The sequence below is a fragment of the Saccopteryx bilineata genome, chromosome 2 (assembly GCF_036850765.1).
Source record: "Saccopteryx bilineata isolate mSacBil1 chromosome 2, mSacBil1_pri_phased_curated, whole genome shotgun sequence".
Lineage (NCBI taxonomy): Eukaryota > Metazoa > Chordata > Mammalia > Chiroptera > Emballonuridae > Saccopteryx > Saccopteryx bilineata.
Window position 1 is genome coordinate 56,348,935 of NC_089491.1, and position 4,757 is coordinate 56,353,691.

The 4,757-nt window shown below is 44.1% G+C and overlaps 1 pseudogene; it reads left to right on the forward strand.

Annotated features, from left to right (window-relative positions):
- Window positions 1-1,766: 1,766 nt before the first annotated feature.
- On the forward strand, window positions 1,767-2,419 carry LOC136322227 (AMMECR1-like protein pseudogene; annotated as a pseudogene).
- The last annotated feature ends 2,338 nt before the right edge of the window (window positions 2,420-4,757 follow it).

A 4,757-nucleotide genomic window follows, 5' to 3' on the forward strand; every position in this document is an offset into this window, starting at 1 on the left:
AAAATAGTTCAGGGCTGCTGCTGGAAAGTGAAACAGTTCGTACTAACCAACTCCCACCATTGCGCTGTACAGGCTGAATGCCTGTGTGCCTATTCCGAGGATCATTACCTCCAACAAACTGATCTATTCCTCCAGCTTCTTTCATTTCCTTTTCAAGTGCTTCACATTCTGTTTGCAAATCTGCAGCATTCCCATTAAAAGATGTGAACATTCTAAGGATCCATATCAATATGCTTTAAAAAATTATTATACACATAAGAATGGTGGCTTTCAGGATGATTGCTAGGAAATCCTACATATTCATCCATGTTAAATGTCTTCACACATTTAAAAGAAAGGTCTCCATTCATGTGAATTCTACTAGGTTTTTAATAAGATACTAATGTTGTGTGTTGGGACACTCAGTGGACCCACTGACTTGTCTGATGCTGGAGAGCAGGAGCCCCCCGAAAGCTTTGTCAGGTGAGAGAAAAGTCACCTGTTTTATCTTGCATCACTAAATTCTCAACTATGATGTTTTCATTCTCCTCCCTTGGAAAGAGAGCTGTGAATGACACAGCACTAGCTTCTGAACGTGCAGTTACTTTACAGAATAACTTGGGTGATGCTACAACTTTAGGTGCAATGACCTAAATTTAGTTCTATACAAAGAAATAGGTGCCTTTTTATCTTTCTCTCTTGTTCTCTCTCTCTTTCTTTCCTCCCTCCCTCCCTCCCTCCCTCCCTCCCTCCCTCCCTCCCTCCCTCCCTCCCTTCCTTCTCTCTCTCTCTCTCTCTCTCTCTCTCTCTCTTTCTTCCTGATAGATAAAATAGCTACTTAGTCACCATCTTAAGAACAATGCAGGCCTGAAGGAGGAAGAAGGACTTGCTTAGTCAGTAACCCAGCTCAGACCTCACTTGCAGCTGGATGCTGATAAGGGACAGTGAGTCAGGTGCAAACAATTTTGAGGAACTGTGGCGCCACTCTCAGCCACCAACTGAGTAAGCTATCTTGCACCTGCAGATGCAGCAACATCAGCCACTTTTGCCCAAGGCCCCTTAACTAATCTATATAAACTCTACCCTATCTGTCCTTCGGGGCTGACACCCTTTGCTGGTCTCAACCCACTTGCACCCAGGTATTTTTATAATAAACTTTCCTTTGTGAGCACACCAGCCTTGTGTTTTCAGTTCTGCCCATGGCTTCTGCCTTTCACTTTCATTAAACCATTTTGGCAGTCCACTGCAGAACTCCTTTCATCCAATCCTCTTCCATGATATCACTGCCTCCAGGGGCTACTGGGATAATAGAGACTGGTCCTGACACAACTGAGTTCTCCAGCTGCCCCAGAAATACCTCCAATTCTTTCTGCAGGCAACTGGACTTCTTGCCCTGCCCTCCCCTGTGTACGACACTGGGTCCAGCCACTTGCAGCTTGCTTCTCTGGGAGCCCCCACCCAGGCACATAGCTCTATGAAGCAGGAGAAGACAGAGCATGAAAGGGAACAGGAGAGAAGGTTCTGTAGCATTTCCGACCTCGAGCACTGAATCAGGATAGAAAAATAACATTGTGTTGCTACACTTGAGCTCAAACTGGCAACAGGCTGGTGTGGGGTTAAGGAGCCCAAGTTATCTGGAAGTGGAATGCACACTCAAGGGAACCATCCACAAATGCCCCTGGTTCTAGTTCAGGACCTCTTAAAACTGTTGGCATGTGGATGGCAGGAGTGGTCAGGAGAAGTAGTTGGATTTAACTCTGGGACCTGGAAACTCTCCTATTACATGAATGAATTCCATATTGGGAGCACGGAGCCCTCTTCCACAACCCAGTGGAACTGCCAACACTACCAAGAATCTGATGGTGACCACAGAGATGTGCTACTACTGCTTTGACATTCTCTACTGTCACCTCTATAGCTTCCTCAGCCACAATTTGCTTGATTCACCAATGACCCCCAGCCACGCCTTGTGACATGGAAGACAAGGCAGGACAACTGGTTTCCTGGCTGCATTGGGACCTTCTCTGACATAAATCTTTATTCAGGACACAAGGCATACATGTTAACCAGGGAGTGCACTTAAAGACAGCAGATCTGCCTCGACCCCCACCCAACCCTCATCAGAGAGGAGCTGCCTAAACTTCCTGCTCTGTCTCCCTCCTTAACTAACTTTGAGGATGCCAGTGAACACCTGGACTGGGAGGTAGGGGTCCATGGGATTGACATTGAATTCAACAATGAAAAAGGCATCAAACATGCAGCTACGTATTTATCTGAGGTTGCTAAGGAACGTGACTGGTATAAGATCTAGACAATAGACTCCTTACTCAGGAAAGGTGGTTTTAAGGCTCCGGTTACCAGAGAATTCAGAAAAACAATCAAGCTTACCAGAAACCAAAGTGAGAAGGTGACAATCAGTTTTGCAGAATATTGCTTATGAATAGTGCTGTTTCCGGAAAGGCACTCTTCATACCTGACCCTCTACAATAATTACTCCTGACACACCACTGCCTGACCAGTCCCATTCCGCCGTGGCCGCCAAAAGCTGTGACATCATTGGAGCAGATGCCTCCTCTTCCTGGTCGTTACTTCTATTACTGTACCATTTTATGCTTCCAGTTTCCCATTGTCAAGTCTGCTGACTGGGGAGTGGGGGGATGGGGCTGGTTTATATTGAGTGAAACAGAACTTGAGGAGCCCAAACCTTATCTCAGCCTTTCTTCATTATGTGGTTCCATTGGATTGGGGCTCCTCCATAGCTAGTGAGAATTTCTGTATGGGTTCAGAAGATCCTTGGCATGTACGTGGCCCTCTTTGTGTTGGCCACACAGTGGAATCTGGAATTGCTTCCTGAAGGCTTACCCCACATGCACTCTTCTAGCTTCCCCAGATCAAGTAGGTGTACTGCCCCAGAAGTCTGGGCAATGGAAACCAACAAGACACATATTTAGGTTAAGTTCCTTTTTTTAAACTCCTAGTTTATTGTGTACCTACAGTTGGTTACAACCTCCATGCTACACAAGTGGATGCCATGTCAGTTTTGAACATGGGCACCAAGAATCCTTTGAGGCTCTTGGACTGAGACCCACATCAAGATCAAAAGCCCTTTGGATGGTGTGACAGTCTCATTGCTCGATCAACCTCAAAGTTTTGAATTTTTACCCTATTGGCAGATGGCTTTTCTGGTACTCTTCTTGCATCGAGTCTCCTGGTATTGAACAGAGAGCTCTGTGGTGGAACCTGAGGAATGAACTGGGATGCTTGCAGGAGGGCTGGACATCTTTTCCTGCATGCAGTGTCCAAGGGGAGACTTCTTCCTTACCATCCTGCTACCTCACTCCTCTACTGGCAGCAGTGGTTACAGCTGGGTCTAAGATCTAGGTACACAGAAGACATAGATGTTCAAGCAAGCACCTGGGTTGGGCTTTAGAAAAACACACTGTCACAGGAGAGAATCCAGGGTCTCCAAATTTTTTTTTCCTCAGGCAAACATCTTTAAGAGATTTAACAGTGGAAGAGTTCATTTTTCTAGTTTGCCTGTAGAAATTAGATGGTTTGTAATTCAATCCTTTATAGGATTTTAGAACAAAGCTGTCTAATAAAGAAGAGGAATTGTTGTTATCTTGCCTAATATGCTGAGAATTTTCACCCCACCAGGGCAAAGTTCCACATAGCTCATTTTATTCTAGGTCATTCAGTTTTTCATGTGGCATATTTCCCTTGCCCATTGTTACTGACTCTAAGTAGCTTTCAGCAAGTTTCTCTTCCCTACTGGCTGTTCTTCACTCATGTGGTGGTAACGTTTATAGAAGTTGAGGATGTAGAAGATGCTTTGGAAACTTTATGACAAAGGCACCACAAAAAGTATTCACAGGAAGAAGTAGCCAGTTGGAAGAAAAGACCCTAAGGGTAATGAACTGGTTTTCAACAACATGCTTAGAGAATTCTTAAAGTGGATTGGATGTCAATTTGGTGGACACAATATTTTGATTTATTCTATTTTTTTGTCAATTTATCTTACTTTATTTTTATCTGATTAGAAAGAAAGGTAAAAGAGAGAGAGAGAGAAACATTGATTTGTTGTGCCATTTATTTATACATTCATTGGTTGATTATTGTATGTAACCAGACAGGGGATTGAACCGGCAACCTTGGTATATCAGGACGACATTCTAACCAACTGAGCTACCCAGCTAGGGCCTAATTTAATTTATTTGTAAAAGTTTATGTAGTGATGGTGTGCCTTTCCAGAATGGGTAAATAGTCAAGTCAAAAGATCGTTTGAGTTTTCTCCTGTTGGGAACTGAGGATGGGGCAGGCAAACAGTCTCAAGAATTGACACATGCTGCTGGGCATTGCTGTCTTGTTTCCTGGAAAAGGCGAATAATGGTGAGCAGATGTACTTGGCATCACCCTCTGTTCATGAGGATATGGAATGTGCAGGGGAAATGGGCCGACATCAGGATGCACTGGCTGGGATGCAGTCTCACATCCTGCCGCTTTTCCCTTGCAGAGTTCCTGAAAATGCGATCGAAGATGAAAGGATAGTTTCCTAATACCCCGCTGCTTAGAATAATAAATGTCTGGTTACAAATGTGACGACAGTTACTTTTATGTGCCATGAGCTGATGTCAGAATGGTCAGCTTGGGACTAAACCAGCACCTTCAATTTGTACACCAGTTATTCATACATAGGGCTACACTCATTACTGTTCAACTGTTCTGTTAAAAGTGGTGTTTAATTTATGAAGGTTAAAAATAGCAAAAAATTGCTGCTA